At 42.8% G+C, this 25,488-nt stretch overlaps 1 protein-coding gene across 1 annotated transcript in view; it reads right to left on the reverse strand.

The window, feature by feature from the left end:
• The window catches only part of LOC126339987 (prolactin-releasing peptide receptor-like), a 552,558-nt gene that overhangs the window by 121,420 nt on the left and 405,650 nt on the right, over window positions 1–25,488 (reverse strand). The gene's annotated exons all lie outside the window — the stretch shown is intronic.

Here is a 25,488-nt window from a genome sequence, read left to right on the forward strand (position 1 = left end):
GTCGAGAAAGACGTGAAGCACGAAGAGATGCAGATGTTCTGTAATAACATTATCGTTGTCCACAGGTGTCATGGTGTCTTATATTACTACTATAGGCCCCATGCAAATGGTAGTGAGTTCGCTCCATACCATAATACTGCCCTCACCCGCCTCCGCCTGCTCCATGAGGCATCTTCTGAGCAGTCGTTCAGCTGCTTTCTGGCATACACAGACAGATTCTCTGTTCAGTGCAACAAGGAATGTCCCTCCCTCTACCAAGTGACTCGTTCTCATTGATACATGATCAAATCTCGATGTTTCCGGAATGAGATTTCATTCTGCAGTGGAATGTGAGCTGATATGAAACTTCCTGGCAGATTAAAACTGTGTACCAGACGGAGACTCGAACTCGGGACCTTTGCCTTTCGCGGGCAAGTGCTCCACCAAATCAGCTACCCAAGCACGACGCACGGCCCGTCCCCACAGCTTTACATCTGCCAGTACCTCGTCTCCTACATTCCAAACTTTACAGAAGGTCTCCTGCGAACCTTGCAGAACCAGCTCACCCGAAAGAAAGGATACTGCGGAGGCTTGGCTTAGTCACAACCTAGAGCACGTTTTAATGTGTCAGGAAGTTTCAAATCTCGGTGATCCTAAGCCCACTACAACTGTAAATTGATGATGACAGCCTTTCGATGCAGATACCTATTTTCAACAATGAACACTGAACGGTGCGCTTTGATGCACTGAAATGAAACTGAAATATCGTGTGGCTAGGGCCTCCCGTCGGGTAAGACGGTCGCCTGGTGCAAGTCTTTTTAGATCATGCCACTCCGGCGACTTGCGTATTGATAAAGATGAAATTAATATAGAGACAACACAACACCCAGTCCCTGAGCGGAGAAAATCTCTGACCCAGCCGGGAGCCGAACCCGGGCCCCTCGCATGGCATTCCGCCACGCTGACCACTCAGCTATGAGGACGGACTTTGAAGCACTTATACCTTGCTGCCATCGTGCTGAGTTGTCAGATCGGCCACAGACCATCGCTTATCTTGCTTTATGGGGTGGGCGACCCTACGACCTCCAAACTCCATGATGAAGCATGGGCGTCCAACACCTTGTCGCCTACTCATGGTTTCTCGTCCTTCAGCCACTTCTATACATGGCCAGATGGTGGCACACGAACAGCCAACCAGCTTCTTGTTTACAGTATGCTCGTTACCAGGCGTTGGGTCACGACAGTGTCTCATCTGGTAAAGTCTCTGATATATTAGGATTACCTTATTTCTGACTTCTGACCCTTGCAGTAATAAAAGATTCTCGAATCAGGTCAACTCAACTTATATACTTTCCCTGCAACGTTACGTGACCACGATGCCAGTATCCGTCAATCGATTTCACAGTGAGTTGTGGTCATTGTTTTTTCCCGATTTGTGTACATTCAGCTCAAGGACTGAGATGTGGAGCACATATGGGTAAAGCTCCAAACTATTCTATGATAACACGCCTAATTCCGAACGAGGAATGAGAGATGAGAAACATCTGTCAACATTCAGCAGCCATGTAATAAAATATCTACGAGAGAATAAGAAAGGTTTCTGAGTTTCTTGCTCTTGCTTTCATACTTTTTGCTGTGTGTGGATTGTACGTCCTACAGACCGGCTACTCTTCAAACAGCAATGGTATACCAGCTGCCTGACCGTGAAGGGGTTTCGACCATGCACGCTGCCTCGTGGGCCAGCAGTCTGCTGAGAAAGTGCAGCGGTAGGTTGACGGCTCCGCAGACCTGTTTGCTTTTGTGGGCCACTTGGGTATTTAGGATGACACAAAGCCACTCCGAGCATCTTTCGTAGAATTCTAGGCCAAGCGCTGGCTGCACAATCAGTTCTTCAGTCACTCTCTCGGCAGCAATCCTCACCACATACAATCCCGTGCAGCAGCTGTCACCACTCACTGAGGGAGCCGCCAGTGTCTGCCTTTAGAATCATCATGACTTTCTCTCTGCATCGAAGAGGAGCAGGAAGTTGCTACAGGCGTCTGCCTTCACTGAGTCATTTCCTTCTGGTTGCAAGTGAACATTAACTTTTTTTCGTCATTAATGGCTTCCAAGTTTGTCTAATTTCAGCCGTTAATGACAAAATTTTGCTAACTATTGTAGTGATTAACTTCTCTTGAAAGGAGGAGCATTTTGATGTATGTCCTTTTCAATAAAATTGTTCTACATCGTTCACCTAGGCCGTGTTCTCAATGCACCTCAACAGACGCAAGACTTAGGGCTTCTGCTTCGCCTCTTCTTCCATAAGTCAATACTGCAAATAATTAGGTTTTATAATCAATCGCTGTTCTCACAATTCCACGCGCGATACGCCGTGTGATGATATCGACTACTTACATTTATATTTCCAACGAAATGAACGCACCTCGCCCTCGTAAATTCTTCAGTCTACTGCTGTTCGTTGCACGGGTGCTCACATTTATCTCGTATGTGACTGTTTTTCTGGTTTATATGCAACAACTTAACACATGATTATTATTAAATCGGTTTCTTATATCTAATGACCTCTTCGTAATTACAGAGGAATGACGAATTATAGTTTCACCAATTAGGATACGAGACACACAAAAACTTCAGTAGGAAAATGAATGGAAATGCTGGCTGGCTCCTTGGTTGTTCGTTCAGTGTTGTAAATTATGAAAATGAAGGAGGGACAAGAGCAACAGTTACAGGAAGACCTCGTAAACTTACAAAAAGGTATAGTTCTGAATGTGACTTGCAATTAGATAATAGGACACGAAGGAAAGCAGCGGTAGGAAAAATATGTGGACTGGGGAAAGGAATGAAAGCGGGAGCAACCTGGTGGAGTTTTCTGGAACACACGATTGAAATACAGAAGTGGCTTGATTTTAAAAAAATGAAAGGTAATTGTATCTGTGGAAAATATGTGCGAATTCATAAGACTTTATATAACGTAATGGTAAAATAGGTGACTAGAACATTTCCAGAATAAGGCCTGGATTCTGTTCATAATTCATTGGTTAGGAATCCCAGATTGAGGATGAGGAATTGCTAGAAATATAGGAAATTGATGTGACTGGACTTGGATAAGTTGCCACAACAGAGTTTGCTGAAAGTTTAAAAGAGAACATGAGGTAATTACTAACCAAAACAAGGAAAGGAACGCAGCAGGAGAGGAATGGGACGCTTTGAGAGATGAATTAGTGAAGGCAACAGAGAAAAAGGCAGCAAGGAGAAGCCTAGAAGAAATGCTTAGAAAACAAAGAAGATAATGTAGCAAGTTAAACACTAAATGGAATATGGACGCCTAAATATTGATAGGAGGCGCATAGTGGAAAGGGTGAAATGGCTAAATAAGAATCACGCTGCACTATATTACAGTTAGCTGTTAAAGGAAAGTTGAAGAAACATCTGGAGAAAAGAGTCTGTGTCAACATCAATACCTCAGATAATAATCCACTACAGTGCTGAGAGCTTAAGATTGGGAAGGAAAGGACAGTTCATAGAAGAGCTATATAATGGAAAGAAACTTGATGACAGTTTCATGCAAAGAGAAGAGGAAGTGGATGTAGGTGAGATGGATGGTTAATATTGCTAGAAGAATTTGACAAGGCTTCTGGAGCAAACCAACATTGGCAGAACCAACAATGACAATATTGTTCCACTTCATATTTTGAATGGCGCCCGCCAAGTTCAACAAGAATTTAATAATTCCATTGCTAAACAAGTTACGTGTTGGAAGGCGTCTTCCGAATCACCTGTTTAACAAGTCACTGTTGAAAAATTGTGACACACCTTATCTATGGAAAGATGCAATAAGTGTCAGAATCGAAACTAGGGAAAAGTCAGTTGGGAACCGAAGAAGTGTAGTAGCACCCGAAGAAAATACGGATCCTAAAGCTATTGGCTAAAGTAAGGAAAACCTACGATTGTAGCAATTATAGACATAGGGGAAGTTTTTCACAATGTTGGCTGGAAACGTTCTATAAAACCCTGAAAGTATTGGGGGTAAAATACATGGAGCGAAGTTCGTACACAAGAAACCAAAATGCATGTAAATGGGTCGAACGAACCAAAAGAAGACAGGAGAGAGGAGGTGGACACTGAGTAGTTTCTTTGTTATTCAGTCTGCACATTGAGGAAGCAGTAAAGGAAACTAATGAGAAATTTGAAAAGGCCTGCTGATGACATTGAAATTCTGATATGCGACAAAAAACTTCTAAAATCTGTTTAACAAAATGCATAGTATCTTGAAAAGCGTTTATAGAATGAATACCGACATAAGTGAAACAAAGGAAATGAAATTTAGTCAAATTAAATTAGGCGATGCTGAGGAAATTGGATTAAGAAATAAGGCGCCAAACGTAGCTGAGTTTCGACAGCGTGCATTTAATATTTTCTGCATTTCACTCATCGTCTGTTATTTTGCTGGTGAAATAGCAAAACGCATCGGTTTCTTTTAGTATTTCATTTCGTAAACGATTTCCTTTGATTTAATTCGACTACACTATATCCGTTGGTTTATTGTCATTGATATTCATCTCACAGCCTGTTTTGAAGACACTATACGTTCTGTTCAACTGTTGTTCGAAGTACTTTTCCATGTCTTTTCCATTTCAGTGCCATCAGTGAACATCATAAGATTTATTTCTTCTACCGGGACTTTAATTCTCTTTCTGAATTTCTTCACAGCTAGACGAAGTACAGATTGAATTATTTCGGAGACAGGATGCAATATTGTCTCATTTCCTTATCTACTATTGTTTACTTTTGACGTCGTTAGATGCCTATAACTGCACTGTGATTTCTGTACAAGTTGTGAATAACTTTTTGCTTGCAACTTTTTTTCTCTGCTGGTTTTAGAATGTCAAAGAATGCAATACAGTCAACACTGTCAAAAGCTGTCCCTAAATCTACAAATAAGATATACTTAAATTTGGAATTTATTTAACCTATCTTCCAAAACACGTCAAACACCAAGCATTGTCTCGTATTTTCATTTCTCCTCAACCCAAACAGATATTACCTGGAATTAGCCTCTACCAGTTTTTCCATTCTTACGCAACCAATTAGTATCAGTATTTTGCAGCCATGACTTATTAAACTCATAGTTCGATAATATACATGTCTTTTTTGGAATTGTTCTTATTATGGCTCTGAGCACTATGGGACTTAACATCTATGGTCATCAGTCCCCTAGAACTACTTAAACCTAACTAACCTAAAGACATCACACAACACCCAGCCATCACGAGGCAGAGAAAATCCCTGACCCCGCTGGGAATCGAACCTGGGAACCCGGGCGTGGGAAGCGAGAGTTATTATTACATTCTTCTATGAGTCTATGAGGGTATTTCCCCAGTCTCATATATCTTTTACACTAAATGGAATAGTTCTGTCATGGCTGGCCATTCAACCTCTCCCTCCCCTCCGTTGTAAAACAGTGTCTTCAAATTCATTTCTCGTGAATACCCCTTCTAAGTATTCCTTCTACTTGACAACATCCTCTTCTTTGCTTAGAAGTGACTTACTATCTAATCTCTCGGCATACATACACTGCTTCTCTTTCCCTCCAAGTTCCTATCTGCAGCATCTATCTTTCCCACAGTCTCGAAGCTTACTACAACTTCCATTTGTCCTTTAACCATTTTGTCTTTGTCATCTTGTATTTCTGTTAATCTCATTTCTTGGACATCTAACTCTATTTGTGCAGTCTGAAAACGAAGAAAAGATAATAATTAAGCACCCATAAGGCGTAGCCGTATTTTAGTTCTATATACATGCACACCACCGGTGCGTATGTAAATGAGTCGTAGTTCTCTGGGGCAGGCAAAATGGCACCACAGTGGATTGGTTTTATTCTTGTTTGGTGTTGTTATCAGATCTGGTAGCGTATATAAGGAGCGTAAACAGTGTCGTATAATGGCAGATTACTGTGAGTCACACGAAGATGTAACATACTCATATGAGCAAGCATTATCAGGATCTGACAGTGCTGAAATGGGTATCTTTGTGGGTCTCCATTTGATCAGCTGTTAAATTCGTCCAATATGCTGATTTGCCGAGGATTGGGAATTAGAAATCGCCCGATGTTTGACTGCACGGGAACATGAGAGCAAGCACACTCTTTTTCTAAGATTGTTTTCGATCACGTCTGACAACAACAAAGGAGGATTGCCGTAATGGGTGCCATCTGAGGAAAAGTGATGGATTCCCTGTAAAATTCTGTATCGTCCCACGCCATGGGTCGGAGACTACGAGCTGTCGTACAAGGAGATTCTTCTTCCATGCCTAAGCTCCGTTAACAACATAACATTGAAGGTTGCGTTTGGAATGATCCCATGACCGGGAATAATGGACCACTGAAGAATCATAGCATGGTGATCAGCAATAATTCACAATTTTGCACTACCCGGATTGCCATCATTGGCTAATATGGTCGCGACCCGGGGATTAGGTCCCGTTCTTCCAGTACTATGGAGATGCATAGCGGTATCACTCCTGACGTCAGGATATGCGATGCTATCGGACATGACCTGAGATCACGCCTAGTAGTATTTGAGGGAACTCTGGCAGCACCACGGTGAGTCAGTGTCATTCTGTATGCTGTCGTTAACTCTCATGTGATAGCATTGTGATACAATTTCTCAACAGGAGAATGCTCATAAACAGATGGCACGAGTCTCTATGAACAATATACGTCGTGTCAGCAAGATATTCAAACTGTCTCTGATAGAATGTGTGTGGCACCTTTTCGCACCTCAACTCCGACTCACTGCCAGTATATAGGATTTAAAGATCGAGTCAGATACGATGTCGGTCACTTTGCTTTTAGGACGGTATGTAATGGCCTTATAACACCGTTCGGAACCAAACCAATTCAAGAATCCTGGAAAGAGTGTATGTAACGTGAAAGTGACGAGTTCGCTCACACTGCCAAGTTCTCTGTACGTTTGACTCTGTATTGTAATCACTAAAACAATATCACATACACTGTCAACCGTGCCGTTTAATTTCGTCGCCTTCTTCTCTTGTGGGCAGTTCATCTTTATTCTCAGGCAGTGTCCCAGTTACAGTTGTTGCCTTTTTATATTATCTCCTTTCGATAATAAAATACGCAATGTCTCCTACCAATTCAACTGAGCCTTGTCTTTTTCTGTTTGGCCGGCATCTGTCTTCGCTCTTCTGTATGTCAAAGCTGTCCAGCCTTCCTCTATTGAATTTCTTCCGCCTGTTTGTCAGTCGTTGCGTTATGCTCTCTTTAGAACTCTGAACAACCTCCGATTCCTCCAGTTTATGCAGCTCATATATTCTTTACTTTCCACCTTTCTCCCCTTTAAATGCTTTTACTGCGTGACGATTATCGTAACAATTACAGGATTATTAAAAGACTCATCCATGGAAAAAATACTGAATTTTACCTTGCTTCTACAAGGCAGTCCCCTTCCAAGTCATGGGACTTGGTCTAATGTGGTTGCAGTACTGTTATGCATTTCTGTTTTTCGGTTTCCTTGGACAGTTCGCAAAATATTCATTTATTTCTGACATAACTTGCTGGTTGCTGTCAAAATGTCTTTCACGTACCAGTCTCTTAGTGGTAGTAATAAATGGAGATCAGAGGTTGCTAATGTCGTATCTGTTCTACCAGTTGTTATTTAATATTTCCGTGCTTTCCAAATCTCAAAGCATCAAAGAAGATGAGTAACGTCTTTAGTCAGTAGGAATTGTCACATCTATTTAGTTCAGAGTACCTCAGTATTATTGGTAAGTTATTGTTTTACCGTCTGTAACGTATACATTAAGAAAATTACTTGTTCTGTGCTAAAAATGTCGATCATAAGGTTCGGGATAGATGAAATAACTTTCTTTTCATTTGCATTTGCTTACATTTCCGTTTCGTTTCTGAAGGTGATACGCTCATTTCTCATCAAAGTAGCAGATTTCAGTGAAAGATGAAGTTGGAGTATTTCTAACATAGTCAGAATACTGTCCAGAAATTCTGTAGAATTTGTGTTCAGCTTTCAGAATCACCTGTCCACCTTCCACAGAGTTTCGTCATTGTTTGTTTGAGTAAATGGTAGCATGCTGTTTGTTCTTACATGCATCTGACGTCAATTACTTCCTACCTGTTTAATCGCCTCTCCTGCTGCAACATATGGCTCAGATTCTCGGATTACTCTTCTGTGACGGTCGAGACTGGGCCAACCAGTAGACCTTTGGACAAATTTTTGCTGAAGGCTAATTGCAAGAAGCGAATGATTTTAAATGGCAATTGTATTGCAATGTACCTATTTGAAATAAGCGTACGCAGCACGATTACTAAAAAAAAAGTCTTATAAACAAAACTTGTCTATAGATTGCATTCGAACCACTCGAACCTAATACGCGATAGCAAAACTTCATTGATGTCGGCACTCTCTGAGTTTCATTTCTCTTAAGATTCATAAATGTCTTATTCTTATGACTGAGAGAGTCTTAAAATATAAAGGAGACTCGCCTATTCTCAGCTCCTTCATAATGTTCCATACGAGTGTGCATTCCTAATACACTACTCGAATTAACGCTGAATCAGCCTGGAGCCGCAGCTGTAAGTGCCAGCCGGGCGAAACGAGTTCGTAAGCCGTCAAACAAATTCGGAGCTGTTTGGAAGTTGGCTAAGCGGCGGCAGGTGAAGTTCCCGGAGGCACGCAGCCTCGTCAGAGGCGAGTCCTCCGCTGTGGGCCGGAGTTGGGCCGCGCTATCGCTCCGCTGTTAAAACGTCTCCCGGGGTTCCGGCGGCCGTAAAGTCCCTCCCTGCTTGCGCTGCGTTCCCCTTCCATCCCCTTCTGGCCGAAATGGGACGAGCGTAGCGGGAAGAGCGCTGCGCAAGTGTGTTTGGGATACGGACTCAGTTAGGAGAAGAGAGTACTGCCGTACGGAATGCGACACTACGGTGACGGCACGCAAATCAGTTCCGAGCGACTTCCTTAAGTAAAGACATTTTGTCTAGTAGCCAGTTGTTTATTCTTCGCGACAGCAAATTTCCTTTCTTTTCTTTATAGTCTGTTATGCTATATGTGCCAAAGGTATTAAATTTTCATTTACCATTTCTCTTTCTTCAATTTTATTTCATATCTTCACTAATTTCTTTTTCTCTCTTCAGGCCACCTTACACCTGTTTCCTCACCGCTGTTTCCTTGGGAATTGAATTTAAACTCTTTCCATCTTAAAAAAAAAAAAAAAAAATTGTTTCTTATGGTCTTACATACTTTTCGTTACGTTTGTCTAAATTTTAACTTCTCGAATGCAACTTCTTGTTAATATCTTACCACAGAGATACGTAAAGGTCTATTTTGTTAGCCGATTGTCCTTGATTATTTTTAAATGTCCAAAAAATTTTAGTCCCTTTTACCTTATTGTTGCTGGGTGTTTCGAAACATTCCATCACTACTTCATGGTTTCTAGGACACAATGTTTCCTACTGGACCCAAAAGTTTTACATGTTTTCTATTTCTAATACTTTGTGTTGTGCCGTACTAAAGTACCTTCACTTGCACACCGGTGTGATTTTTGCTTTGCTCCTGGAGAAGATGAAGTGGAAATATAACATATAAAATATTAGTTCACTTTATTAAAATATACAATTCCCATTAAAATTTCTAGGACGTTTAGAGAGCATTGAGTATATAATATTTTGAACTGAAACCCATGTCCAGCAAAGTACCGTTTCCATGGTACAGCCACCTGAAAACTTGGCTACGAAGTCTTTCGCGACGTATTTCTTGAATAAAAATCTCTCGGAGTACACGCCGCGTCAATTCAGGATAAAAGTCCAAGTTTTCGACCACTACCTCCATGGTCGTGGTCAGGGCTAAAACTGACTGTAGTAAACTAGATTTTTTTTCTTTATTGTGTCAGCAGCCCAATCCGCCGCTCTTCAGCCGAGTGACGCTACAACTAAAACAAGAATAAAATGATAAATACATAAGGAGATAAAAAAGGGGAACATAAGACAGAGTAAGGGGAGAAAAATTGAGGTAAAATAGACACTGACATGGAGACGTTCATGGGGAACAGTTAAAACAAGTCACCAGAAAGTTAAAAAACACAATTGGCGATTCTTAAAACACAGAGAAGACACTGAATGCCCTGGCACAGGTTAAAAGTCGGCCACAGTAGTAAAAACACTCCTGAACAACACATTAAAAACCCACTTGGAGCACACACGATGAACAATAAAACTGCCAGTTGGGACCTGCCGAGGGAAAAGGTCAGAGTATGGAAAAGGAGGGGAGAGCAAGGGGCAGCTGGGGAAGCGGCGGGATGAAGAGAGGAGGAGCAACAGTGGGTTCACGAAGAGGCAGGAGACACGTGGGGCGGCAGAAAAGAGGGAAGACAGGGCAGGAGGGAGCACTGAGACACTGGAAGGAGGCACAAGAGATGAAGGGGGAGTAGGAGGGGGAAGCCGCTCAGGAGAAGGGAGGTGGAGGAAAGGGAGCCCATAGGAGGAGGCAGGAAGAAGGGGTTAGAGTTGGTAGGAAGGGTAGATGTCAGGGCGAAGCTCATCATCCGGGAGGGGTAGACAGTGAAAGCTGTGTTGGGAAAGGAGATGGAGGGTGTGGAGATGGAGAGAGGGTGGGACACAACAGTAAAGGCGCGGCAACTGGTTGGGGGTTGAGAGGATGGGAGAAACCAGGGAGCGAGGGGGAGTAGTAAACTAGCGAGGCTTCCACTTTTATATGCAAAGGACAGTTTCTGATAGGCTGGAATACGACATAGCAACAGCGATATTGCACGTAGTGAAGTGGTGCTCTCTACTTCCATAGATGTAGTTTCTATCCCGTGTTGCTTACAGCGCCATCCCTTAGAATCAGGAGTTACTGAAAACTTGATTGTTACAGATGTGTGCAACAGGGTACTCACGGTGGTGAGCGCTTATGTCTGATCGGTTGATGTCATTTGAATGGTTGGAGCATCATCCACGTGTCTGTGTGTGTTAGAGCAATATGGTTGTGTAGACGTTTGCAGAATACACCGAAGTGATCCTGTGTTCTGAAGCTCACGGTAGCGGAAGAACTGCTGGTGGCCTTGTTTAAGATCGTGACCCATAACTTCAACTTCATAATATACACACAATTACACAATACTCCGAGAAAAAGTACTTTCACCGTCAGCATGCGTGACAGTGGTGCTCTAAGGAGACGCCAAGCACCTGAATCGGTTCAAAAATGGTTCAAATGGCTCTGAGCACTATGGGACTTAACATCTATGATCATCAGTCCCCTAGAACTTAGAACTACTTAAACCTAAGGATATCACACAACACCCAGCCATCACTAAGCAGAGAAAATCCCTGACCCCGCCGGGAATCGAACCCAGGAAACCGCGCGTGGGAAGCGAGAACGCTACCGCACGCCTAATAAATTACTTGTAAGAATGGTGGTGTTAACAACATATTTTCAAATGACTATTGCACGGAAACGGTATGTTTTGTTTCTTGTGTTCTTACACACTTTTCGTAACGTTTGTCTAAATTTTAACTTCTCTAATGCAAATTCTTGTTCATATCTCAACACAGAGATACATGAATGTCTATTTTGTTAGCCGATTGTTCCAATTCAAAATGTTGTCACTCCCCAATACAAGTCCTGTAAGTATAGCACGCGATTTTTCGAACACCATACCGATATGAAGCTACCTATCTAGATCGATGCTGTCGTCTTGATCACTGACTGCGAACTGCTTGAGCGTTCCTCTGTTCAACCGTAGATAGACAATTCATTGCTGCGATGTGGCAAAATACTAGGACGCGTGGCAACGTCGGCGCCTGTCATTCATCGGCGTGGCATGCAGCGAATATACATTTCTGTGGCTTCGTTTCCAGGTGCCAACCTTGCTTTGGCAGCCTCCTCTTGGGACTATACCACGCTTCATTTATCCAGTTTACAGTTTAGTCCAGACACGTGTTTAAATAAAAGCATTACAGTCTCTTTACCGACTTGTGACTTTTTAGCTTTACAGGGTGACAATTACTGAACTATAAGAAATACAATCTTCATAACTTTTGAACGGTTTGCGTTAGGACTTTCAAACTGCACTCTTAGCCGCGGGGCATGACGGGAATTAGTATGACCACGTAAGGTTTCGTTTAGCAACGACGAAGCCCACTTTCATTTGGATAGGTTCCGCATTTTGGGGATTAAGAATCCGCATTACGTGAAGTCTCTTCACCATCAACGGGTGACTGTGTGGTGTGCAACGTACAGCAAAGGAATAATTGATACGATATTCTCTGATGTCACTTTGGGAGATGATTTCATCCCCGTTATCCATCATGATTTCGACATAATGTGGTTCATGCAAGACGGAGCTCGCCCCATCGAAACAGGAGAGTGTTATGTCCTGGAGAAGCACTCTGGGGACATTGTAACCATCGTTGATGATTTGAAAGTCTTAGAGATATTTGAGACTGCGCCAGTAAGGGTGATTAGAGTTGTCAGATGAAATACGTTTTAAGATATTATTTATTATGATAATGTGTTTGGATATGCATTGACTAATTGTGTACTACGGTCGGCGTGTTGGATCCTTATATTTACAAATGATGATCCCGGCGGAGGTTCGAGTCCTTCCTCGGGTATGGGTGTGTGTGTTTGGGTAGTGTGTAGGCTTAGGGACTGATGACCTTAGCAGTTAAGTCCCACAAGATTTCACACACATTTGAACATTTTTTACAAATGATAGGGCTGTCGCAATAACCTACCTGAACACTCCACCACACGATGTGGGAGAAGCGAGCATGAGCTCTGCAATAACCCGAATGGAAGTTTTGATGGGAGTCAGCAGCCAATCAGAAGATAAGCCCGTATAGTTTAACGAGCACTTTATGAGGCCGGGTGGTGGGTCAGATTCCGATCGAAACTGCACTTCGGATTAACGGGCGTAGCCTTGGTAAACCGACTAGTCTCAGAAAATGTAATACACGATAAGAGGAAATATATGACGCGATCCAGAGACAGATGTCGAATAAGGCTTCCCTCTTTCAGGTTAACTGATGACCGTGGTGACAGAACGTGACAGAACGGGTGATCAGCTATACAGACAAAATAAATTTCCCTAATGAAAACAGGACAGATAAGAGCTGGGAAAGAGATTGAGCGGGAGAGAGAGAGAGAGAGAGAGAGAGAGAGAGAGAGAGAGAGAGAGAGAGAGAGGCGGATCAAGATGAAGTAGCTGCCATTGTGTAGTACTATCGGCGCTTCCTCTTCCATCTAAATGATCTCTCTGTAGCAGCTCCGGATTGGAAAGAACTGAAGATTAGTTCCCAAGATAAATCCTTCAATCTAGATAGGAGAGTTTTCTGTTGTACCTTCACGCGACCTGTGTCTCGAAATCAGGTATTTGGTTTCTTCAGCTGCTACCAGTGAAAGAAAGAAATCAGATATCCTGCTTAATGTCTGCATACTTTCGCAAAATCATTTTACAGCAAAGAATCATAGTCAAGAAGAAGGCTCGAAAACTCTAATCTCCATTTCAATATTCTGACTGGATTTTTTGGTTTCAGTAAATAATTTCATGAGAAAGTAAGAGACTCAATAGTCAGAGTAAATACTAAAAATCACTTTTTGGACTTCCTGTCATGCTGCAGGTTTTCCATAGTTACCGTAAACCGCCTAACACAGAGGGGGAGTATGGAAGGAGAATAAAGAGGTATTTTCTGTGGACAACCAAGTACCTTGTGAAAGACTAGCGTCTACTCTAATGATCTCATCTTCGGCACCACGTATTTATTACTAGTCGTCCTCGAAAATTACGCTATTCTGTTCACAATAAATAAAATTTGTACCAAAACGAAGACAGTGCAACATAAAAAGTTTGTCGTAAAGTAACTGTTGACTGGACGACGCGGATGCGTTGGTTCAGTCACCTGATCGGGAAAAGATTCCATCCTCTGTGCACAGTCGGCCTCTTTGATTTATTATTTAATTCAATGTTTTGAACAAAGTCTGGTGTTCAGAAAATTTGCGCCTCTATATGGTCGAATACCGGTGCTAATAATTTATTTCACCATTAAGAATCGCACTTACTATCTTAGAGTTGAGAGACACTGCGCAGACATAGGTTAGCAACCTTGATTACGGCGGTGGTTGATATATAGTGAAAAGTAACATTGACGTCCTAGAAAACTTTGAGGAGTTGTTATACTTCGGGTAGGTGACGATAACGACTGCATTGTCGGCGGGAAAACAAGTGTGTTTTACTAGTTTCGAATAGCAGAACGAGTTGTTATCTGTGATCAATTGAGATATGCATGTTCGGAATTACAAGGAGAGCTAAGAAAACAAAAACCTTGGCATTCTGAACTCACTCGTCCATCGTGCTAAAGTAATCTCACACGCTTAGAAGCAAAATAGTCTCCCGGAATAGTGGCTACAATCACCACCAGGTACCATAGACTATATTTGGTAAGACGCCTAGAAAAAATACCACTCAAGAAGACACCAACAAACTTGCTCTTTTGCCTTTATATGGCATATAATCGGGAAAAATATGCCGGTTCCTGACCAGCGACAAAAATCTGACCAGTGTTCAGGCCACCGATTAAAGTACGAGCCCTGATGATGCCCGTGAAGGACGATATAGGGATCAGAACCTGGAACGTAAAACATACGTTGTTAGTATGTCTGCTACTACATCGGCCGAACACTACGCACTATGGAGCAAGACGAACGGAACTCTTGAGATGATTACGTCTATGCTATCCTCAAAGATCAATGGCGGAAGAACACGCTTTAGACACTCGACACCGGATTGTGTTCGGCGAATCATCTATCACGGAATTGTTATTGGGATAGCATTATACGAGTAAACGAAGCTATACAAATAAAAATATCTTAAAACTCCATTAATAATGATGATCATTTGCAGCTCAGCACGGTCCACGACTCAACCACCGGAAAGTTGAAGCGGGTGCGACGGACACGAGATGAAACCATTACCATAATTGCTGAGGAACCAGTGAAGTCAAAGCACTCAGAGCGGTTATACAGGGTGGTCAGAAATAGTCTGTACAGATTGTAAATTTCTTGCATTGTAGGTTACGCCGAGAAGTAACTGTTAAAAAAAAGTGTAATGCGTTGCGGCGTTTCCGAGTTAATATGCATTGAGGCTAGCCAATTACGCAGTTTAGAGCGTAAATTCAAGAGGTCCGCCCAGAGACGGGGGCGCAAAACGTGTTCTTCGTTTGGTTTCTTAAAACTGAGCAAGACAGCGATAAAAAATTCGATGTGAGGCGGTAGGAAGATCGAACCCGACACAAAGGCTGAAGAGTCTCGTGCGTGCTACACTCTGAGAAAAATTCCTTCTGGTGGCCACGTGAATTTTTGCGCTCAAGAATCGGATAGGCTAACTCCATTGCTAATTAACTCGTATTTTTTTAACAATTACTTCTCAATACACCTTACTTTGAAACGCCCTTACAAGCTTTTCAGACCGTCGCTGACCACCCAATACAGCCACAGCGACACAGCAGTTATTTACCATATGACAATGACAGAGGCTCGTAGGATTTTAGCCATCTGATGCAGCTGGAAGCCCGTGAAGATTTGATTAAAAATAAAAAATATATTGTGCTAGCGAAATAAAATGTAGCTCGCTCAGACATGTAGCTATGCGAAACGACGAAAGGTGTCGCAAGGAAATTGTTTGTTAGATTGAGGAGATAGCAAATATCGAGAAGATCAGCTAATGGAATGTAACAATGTCACCCATCGTTTCACACAGGTGTTCTAGGGACCTTGGTCAAAAGAGCATAAGCTGTCTCTGATGCCGAGAATTTATTGTATGAGCTACAATACCTTAAGGACGTGTTTAATGATAACGGCTATATAGACCGATTCGACGTGCTTTTGCGTTTGGATCACTGCCTAAAGTTGCTGCAGACTGTTTTAGTGCTGTGGCTTTTGTTCCACGTACTGGGAACGTGTCTGCCAAGATACGTGGTGGTTTTAAGAAACATGAAATCAGATGTGTTCCGGCCGTCAGCTAAGATTAGAGCACCTCTTCGCTCTGTTGAGGACTATTTATATTTGAGGAAGCATGACGTTCACAAAATAAGTGAAATGGGTTAACATATACAGAGGGCAAACTATTTGTATCGTCAGTGCCAGATGTGCTGAATACTATCGCCGTACGCGATTATTACAATCTGACAAATCTGCGACGACTGAGCACTGTATTACCGGGGACATAGGATACTATACAATGATACAAAACTCATTGCAAACGCTTCGCGTTGCTAGGATTGCGTTTTAAAAGAATCTGTCGAAATCAGACTAACAGAAAATATCATTAACCGTGATAATGGATACCCACTAAGTGAAAACTGGAATCCTCTTTCATCAGACGTGAAGAAACAATAGCATCTGAATCGGCGGCCGTGAGTAATAATTTTTAACGGTATTTGTATCGTTTTTCGACAGTATTCACCACTGGAAACGCTGCAACTGTTCTTGCACCATGGCACCAAGCATTAAGAACTTGCGCATTTTACCTTAGCGCACGCGCTTTCGTATTTTAGTTCCATGGTCTGAATCAGTTGTTGGTCAGGTGGACCGAGGAACTAATGTGTGCAGATGACAGTTTCATCCGGCTGAAGGCCGGACAAGAATTTGAAGAGCCAATGGATGGTTCCAAATTACGTTAGATTTCAAAAGCTGAAGTCAGGAGGAGATCTTGTCCGCCAGATGTTGAATTTTTTATGAAAACGATGATGTTGACTTTACTACTAAGCACTGACGACTTAACGTTGTAGTAGATTGTACACATTTTTTTACCCTGAAATGGAATTACATTCTCTGATACTAAAGGTAGTCATCAAAACAGATTGATATAGATTGTTAGTTTTTGAAGGATGTTCAGTTCTTTTTGGATAATTTTTTTCACTTTCCTCATTGCCTCTCCAGCATGAAAGTTAAAGGTCGCGATAAGTAATTAAGTGTATGTAGTATTCCACATTTATACTCCTGTTTAGATTATTTGGCTACCGTTAACCACATATCCAACAGTGTACAATATTTCGACACTTTCTTTGACTTCAAATGTATCATTCCAGCCAGCACCCATACATTAACACATCCCACGTTTTCTTTGTTGTTCCTGCATTGTAGTTTAGTCATTCAGTCCTACTTTACTCAGTTACTTGGACTACATACTCGAGAAAGAGGTAGTTTAGAGCGTCATCTGATTTAGTGAAATACACTGCCAGTAAAAAAATTTGTACAGTTTTTTAGAGTCTTCTAATTCACTCAACATTTATTATTGCAACACAGTGCGTATGGAGTAAATGAAATGGCTACAAGTGATTTCAGTCTTTCTCAGCCTAATCCGCTGCTGAATTCTTCTCGGCTTATCAGCCGAGTGGTGTCGCCGTCTTGTCGCAACGTTTCAATGAGTTTCGTACCCATCATCTTCTGGCGAAGCGTCGGGATTCTGTGTTCTGCATTTCTACATAGTTGCTGGCCGTCGTCCGCTACTGTAGGCAGGCCAGTCACGTTCCTCGGGAAGGGGGTACCGCGTCCGTCGGTAGTGGGGGGAGGGGGGGGGGGGTGCGGCGTCTAGATCCGGTGGCTATCCAATCTGTCTGCGGACGCCGCTGCCTTCAAATCGGAGCATTCCTGACGTATTTTGTCAATTGTAGGATTCCTCGCTGCACTGAGATGAAAACCGCTATCCTTGTTTACTAAATTGTTGTGCAGGCGTTTGTCCATTGCCTCCCAGAAACCGTTGGCGCTGCACAACTTCTTTCGAACTCTAACGTGTGTCCCTCGATAATGCTGTGCTCTCCTAACGCGGACTTGTTTGTCTGTCGTAGTCGTTCGTTCCTGATGTGTTCAGTACTGCCATGGGAAAAACATCGTTATGTCTGTCCGATATTTTCCATCCCACATACGCACTCAATACCGTAAATGCCCAGCTGGTCTTTGGTTGCGCCAAGTATATCTTTTTCTTCGGTGCGTGAAAAATGGTTGTTATTTTCGTGCTTCTTTAATATTCTTGCGATCTTGGCTTCTTGTGGTTCCTTCTCCCGCCTCTTGTCTGCTCGCAAGGCGTGTCTTATTTGTCTCTCGGTGTAGCCCTTCTTTCGGAAGGTTTCCCACAGATGTGCTAACTTACGCGGCAAACTCTCGCTGTCACAGATCGACTTGGCTCTTTATACTAAGGTGTTCAGTACTGAGTTACGTTACGCTGGATGGTGGCAGCTCCGAGCATTCAGGTGTAAGTCCGTGTGTGTCTTTTTCCTGTAGATCGAGTGTCCAAACGTACCGTCCGGATTTTTCTTGATCAAAGTATCTAAGAAGGGAAGGTAGCTGCTCTCTTCTATCTGCATGGTGAATTTGATTCTGTCATGTACGCCACAGATGGCTTAAGGAACTCCTGCAGTTTTTCCTTGCCACGGGGCCACACTACAAAAGTGTCGTCTACATATCTGTAGAACACCTTTGGTTCATGGCTGATAACCCAAGAAGAATTCAACAGAAATGGCTACATTCTCAGTTCAGTAGAACAAGCGTTTCTTAGGTATCAGGTATCAAACCTTGATGAAAGCCGGCCGGGGTAGCCGAGCTGTTCTAGGCGCTACAGTCTGGAACCGCGCTACAGCTACGCTCTCAGACTCGAATCTTGCCTCGGTCATGGATGTGTGTGATGTCCTTAGGTGAGTTAGGTTTTACTAGTTCTAAGTTCTATGGGAGTGACCTCAGTAGTTAAGTCCCACAGTGCTCAGAGCCATTTGAACCATTTGATGAAACACCCATGCTACTACTTGTGGCCCCCACAGGCAGTAGTGCATGTGCAGAGCATACAGATTGCGAATGCTGCCCTGGGATACGTCATGCAGTGAGTGTTAGACTTGTTCAAATAGTTCTGTAAGAGATGTTGGTTGACGAGTTGCACGAGTCACATCTCGTCCACTCCTACCGCACTCGCGTACGGTTGGAGACAAGTCCGAGGATTGTGCTAACCAAGAAGGTTATCGCACGTCTTGTGGTGCACGTTGTTTCGCTTGCAAAGTGTGGGTGAGCGTTATCCTGTTCGAGCAACATCTCACTCTCCTTTGCAAGAACAGCACAAGAAGTCTCACAACAATCCGCACACGTACCGAGGGCTGCTTAGCAATAATGAACGAGAATTTTAACTAATCGCACACTTAACCATAGGACACGGAGTGGGGCCACTGTACCTTGGGCGAATGCACTCTATGACGAGGCACTGACTAGACCTGCTTCAACCGCGCAAATGACCTTCACTTGCGCGCAAGCAGAACCTACTTTCAACGCTGATGACCATGGTGCGCCATTCCGTCTTCCAAGTCATCCTCTGATGACACCAGTCGAGCCGTGCACGTCGATGCTATGGTGTGAGTGGAAGACGTGCTGGAGATGTGCGTGCCCATTGCCCCACAACTTGTACCTAGTGCTCAAAACTTCGTGTTGACATGTCTGGGCTCACATATCCTCTCGTGTGTTCTGCGGCAGCTGTGCGATCCCCCATTGCTGCCCTTAAGGTAAGACGTTACTGGCGGACGACTGTGCCGTCCCGATGTCCAGAACCTCGTCTACGGGTGTGAGAATGTCACGTGATCACTATAGTTTCATAACTGATGTTAAGTGCAGCTTGTGTGGCAGTTTAACCCCTTTGGAACACACTCATTTGGCCATAGGAAGCGCCAGTTCGTGTCCGTGGCATCGTTGCCTGCTTGCTTCAAACGTTTGCACCACATTCAGCCTTCTGGCTGTGAGCATTCCGTGTTAAACGGTAGGCTGTTCCACCACGATATCTGTCGCTGGACGACGCTGAAACCATTATTCACTACATCCGCCAGATAGTGTATGCCGTCATCGTATCAAAATCGAAGTCGTCTTTCGTGGTGTACTAATTTTTGCGGGCAACGTATTGTTCCCGTAGCAATGCGTGTAACATTTAATCAGAATTATAAAATTTAGGAAAGTGAAGTCTTTATTTTTGTTGTCATTTTCCATCAACTGAAAGTAAAAAATGCTAAACTATAATCGCATCTTTGTTATTCCCGAAAAGCAGAAGGTATTACCTTGTGGCTCCGATTCTTATCAGAAATGATACAGTTTTGTTTTATCCCATGCCACCAGTTCCACACAAATTGGTAAAAGGAATAAAACAAAAACAAAAACACAATCCGAACAGACTGGGAAGATGCCATGGTAATGACCGACCGCCGTGATATCCTCAGCCGATAGGCGTCACTGGATGCGGATCCCGGGGGGCGATTGTTGTCAGCACACCGCTCTCTCGGCCGTTGTCAGCTTCTGTGACTGCAGCCACTGTTTCTCATACAAGTAGCTGCTCAATTGGCCTCACAGTGGCTGAGTGCACTCCGCTTACCAATAGCGCTCGCCAAACTCGTACGGCTCCTCATCCAAGTCCTAGAAAAGCCCAACAGTACTTAACTACGGTGTTAACATTGTGGCAAGGACGTTGGCTGTACAAGGAATAAACGGCAGAAAAACTGAAGAAGCAGTTTAGAGATGTTACCTGGTCGTACAACGTAATTTATATGTTGTGTTATACTTGCGGATTTCCTTTAGTATAGTTTCTTGAAAAGAGCATTATGTATGTATGTAACGCAATCACACAATTGTAATTGCCATCTCAAGTTGTCTTATTATCTGTTCTCAACTAAAGTGGCTCAGAGAGAAAGTCATCTTACTGAGAGTGTAGATGGCAGCACTCTGGCTTTCAGCTGAAAGTAAATCCATAGAATGTGCAAAAGAAGTGTCCGATATATTGAGGGGAAGCTATGCCCACAACGAATCTCGAGCCATGATTATGTGACATATCAGGAGAAATGTTAGAGTGGTGTCGAAAGAGGTCAATATAATTATTTCACAAAGAAGATGAATTAAGGTACAACACACGGCCAGTAAGAACGATATAAGCAAAATCTTAAACATGGCTGCGATTCAGCAATTGTATGAATTTGAAGAGGCTGAAAACAATCAGCGAACCAGTGGCAAACCAAAGATTTATTTAGCCCCTGACGTAGGTTTAAACACTCGTATTTATAAAAAATCTTCTTCTGAAGGTGTGAGCCTTGTTATATCATATTGTGGTAAATTGCAGTAGCTGAAGCCGAACGACCCTTGTCTTTGGAACCGGTTGGCTGATTTTTTGCAAACTATTGAAAAGTTGTAAGCTCCATGAATAAGTCTGATGGAAACCGGTAAAAACCGAGGAAGGTAGCTTTGAATATAGTACTCTACCTGAGATTCTTCTGGGATATTACTGTTCAGATGAAGACGTCTGTTACACACTTCTGGAAAAAAATACGATTCCAATTCCAATTCTCTGCAGGTGACACCATACTACCTTATAGATGTAGCTGCAAGACGGGTGTCCATTCAAATATGCTGTCTCGATACATCTGGCGCCTTCAGACTGTCCCTGCTGATGCTGAAGCACAATAACTTTCTTTGCTGACAGTTGTTAATGTACTTTGTGAGGATTAGCATCGTGTGAGCTGACTTTAGACAGTAATAATTAGCCAGGAACCCTGTGCTTAGCACAGTTTTACATTTTATTCAAATGTAGCGTTAGTTCGACTCTGTTTGCAGTTGTACGAGTATATCTTATTATGTACTTATTGGTAGGTTTAGTTGGGTAGGTACTAAAAATATTGCATTCAAAAGCAGTGCGTATTACGTCAGTGTGTATGAAATGTTTTGTCAAATATTTGACGCCATTTATCAAGCGCAAACACAGCACTGCCTTGCAAATGGAGGCTTCAAACTGCAAACTCTACAACTGCACCAGTAAGATGTCTTGTTAATCGTAGTAAGCCTTTGTTTCTCATGTACCGACGTAGTTTCGTGACACACCGCCATTTACACACTACAGTTCCGAACCATTTAGCAGCACAGGGCTGCAAACAGAGGTTGAATCACCTAAAATTTGCACTGCAAACATTGCGGAAATGGAAAGTGCTATTGATGTGCGGTTTCAACAGAATGGATTGGTAGTCAGGGGCTCGTGTTGTTAGACAATCAACAGCTCGTAATTACAGTTAGAAAGTGTATTTTTTGTGAAATAACACACTCTTTTAAAAGTAACGATGCCCACTGACATTAACAGACTAAATGTAGGGTAAATTAGAATACCCGAGGTATTTGTTGCAGGATTCTAGTACCAGTCGTTTACGAGATATCGTATTTTTAAACGCTCCCACACCGGCACTTGTAGAATACCTGTGGTAGTACACATTAATGAAGAAGTGCGTACACTAGTTGCGTGAATTCCAAACAATAACTAGAGAACTGACCGTGAAAATGACCACTGGCAGCGGTAGGACACTCTTACGCTTCCAGTCTGGTTAGAACGTGCTAGAATTTCAGCGGTGATGCACTAATAGGTCGTTGTATATCTTCGATTGCAGTTGGTATGTCCTTGTAGACAGCGTTTTCCAGCTCTCCCCACAGAGAAAACTCTACAGGCGTCAAATCTGGGGAAAGTAACGGCCAAGGTGCAGCTAATACGCGTCCAGCCGAAAGATTTGGAAACAATTCATGAAGACATGCTGGTACTTCGTGCACTATGGGCTCGACAGCCATCATGTTGGTACCACAGGTTCCTCCTAGCCTGTAGAGGAATGGCTTCTAGCACACGTGGAAGATGGTGTTTGAGGAGGCTGTGATACTTATTCGAGTGCAGTGTTCCATCTATGAAACACGGGCCTATGAGCTCACGGTTCACTATCCCACAGCACGTGTTTAGACTTGATGGACAGGGTCGCTCCATCTGACGAAGCCAATGTGGGTTCTCATCAGACTAATAGGAGTGCATGTTTCAGCGGTTTACCTGGCCGTGATTGGTAAATATGGTTTCATCACTACACAAGGTACATGATACATCTAGAGCAATCGTGTCTTAATGTCCATGTACAAAGGTTAACACTGTTCTCATAATCGTTCCAAGCAGCCTTCTATGCAACCAGGTACGATAGGGATGGAACCTATGGCGATGAAGAACGTGTAGGACGCTTGCCTGACCCATGACGCTTCGTCGTGCGATTGCGCGGGAGGTAACGTGCGGGTCAAAGGGAACAAGAGCAAGAGCATTAACTTTCCCCTCTTCTGTGGCCACTTTTTCCTTCTGTTACGTTGTATAATTGTTGAACTACCACTTTCACGTAACTGGTTCAAGAGATGGATAAAAACTGCCACTTGGCGAATACACCGTGCGAGAACGAACTGTATTCTTCTTTTCCTTTCCATATACCGTGAACATGTCGGCTTTTCCAGCATTCGTAAATGCCATCGTCCACGGCTTGTCACATACTGAGTAGTAAGTCGCAGTGCTCTCAAGGAACACACAAGCACACGTTGGAAGACATAACATCATTCCTAGCAACTACGCAGGTTGAAGGCACAAGCAAATGTTGGTGTGGAAACTTATCTAAATACTATATCTCGTAAACGACTCGCACTAGAATTCCGCAACTAACATTATTGACATTGCGTGACCGCTACGGTCGCAGGTTCGAATCCTGCCTCGGGCATGAGGTGTGTGATGTCCTTACGTTAGTTAGGTTTAAATAGTTCTAAGTTCTAGGGGGCTGATGACCTCAGAAGTTAAGTCCTATAGTGCTCAGAGCAATTTGAATCATTACTGACATTCTGATTTACGCTACTTTTGGTGTTTTAAAGTCAGTAGGCATTGTCTATTTACAAAAGCGTATGTCTGTGGAAATATTACACTTTCTATCTTTACAATCTGCTTACTGGCTAACAATACTAGATCCGGACTGCCAACGCATTCTGTGAATGCAGCCTCGCATCAACAGCACTTTCCATTTCCGCAGTATTAGTGGTGCAACTTTTAGGTGATTCACCCTGTTTGTAGACACGAAAATAAAGATGTACACTGTTAATAACATTTATTCTACTTTAAAAGGCTTTAAGAGTTTTCATTAATAAAATTCTAGCCATTACTTTCCTGTACGACCTCATTCCTTTTCCTTTGCGGCTTATACACGTTATCACATCACTTATTTTACGACTGTTGTCGTCCACAAGTTACTGGGAAGAGTAGTAGCTAAACGGATGCTGTTGTGGTATGAAGTGAAACTGCGTCCTCGCTGATTTCTGTAACGATAAGATCATTAGGTGTATCTTCGCGGATACGTGACTGGATGGAGCAATATTTGACTAACAGCTCCCATGAACGGTGGGTGTTCCACAGAAACGAAAGTAACAGCGAGCGTGTCTCGAGAAAGTGTACTGCGACCTTTAGTGTTTCAGTATATACAAACCGTTTATTAAGCGTATCAACAGTGAGATTGTTCGCTGTTTAAGTGCTTAAAAAGTATCATTGTAGACGATCGTAAGGAAGTTCGCGAAGACTTGAATAACGTTTGCTCTTGTTAGTGTAATGAGAAACGTCCCTCCTTCAGTGTGATTAAATATGAGATAATGCTCATAGCACACAGAGAGAACGGTATAGTACCTGATTACATCTCCATCTGCTGTTACATCTGCCCTCCGCAAGCCACTTTGCGGAAAGATAGGTGAGAGGAAGCAATATATCTGTTGACTCTCTCGAAAGTTTAACAGTAAATCACACCGTGATGCGGGACGCCTCTCTTGCAGCGTCTGCTACTGGAATTGGTTAACCATTTCTGTGACGCCTTCGTTCTTACTAAATGAACTTGTAGCGAAACACGCTGTTTTTCTTTGCATCTTCTCTATTTCCTGTATCAATTCTACCTGTAGTATGGATCCCATATTCAACGAGCAATATTCAAGTACAGATTGAACGAGGATTCTGTAAGTTACCTCTGTTGTTTACAGACTACGTTTCCTCAGGGCTCTACCAATCAATCTCAGTCTGGCATGTGCCTTTCCTGGGATGTGGTCGTTGCACTTTAAATATCTCCGTAAGCGTACTTTTACATATTTTATGGAACCCACAGCTTCCAGTGATTGGTCTGCATTCTTGTAATCATACAGTACTTGGTCTTTTCATCCAAGAAATACTTTACATTTGTTTATGTTGAGGGCCAATTGCCACTCCCTGCACCAAGCGTCAATTCTGTAAAGGTTTTACTGCATTTTGTAACAATTGTGTACCGCTACAACTTTTCTGTTCAAAACATCTTCCGTGAAAAGCCACTAGAAACTTGTCTATTACTCTACTTCATTCATATACATCGTGAAAATTAGTTGACCTAGAGCACTCCCTTGGGGTTCGCCGGTAGCCATTTTTACATTTGAAGGCTTCTCCCTGTTTTTTCCAGGAACTCTTCTGTTCAATTACGTGGTTGATCCGCTACTGCATATGCACATCTTTTGTTTACTAAGCGGCAGTGCGGAGCCGTATCGAATGTCTTACGGAAGTCAAGAAACACATAATTTACTTTGGGACCGATATCTGCAGCCTTCTGTGCTCGTGGACAAACAGCACGAGCTGGATGTCACACAATCG

The sequence above is a fragment of the Schistocerca gregaria genome, chromosome 1, assembly GCF_023897955.1.
Source record: "Schistocerca gregaria isolate iqSchGreg1 chromosome 1, iqSchGreg1.2, whole genome shotgun sequence".
Taxonomy (NCBI): Eukaryota; Metazoa; Arthropoda; class Insecta; order Orthoptera; family Acrididae; genus Schistocerca; species Schistocerca gregaria.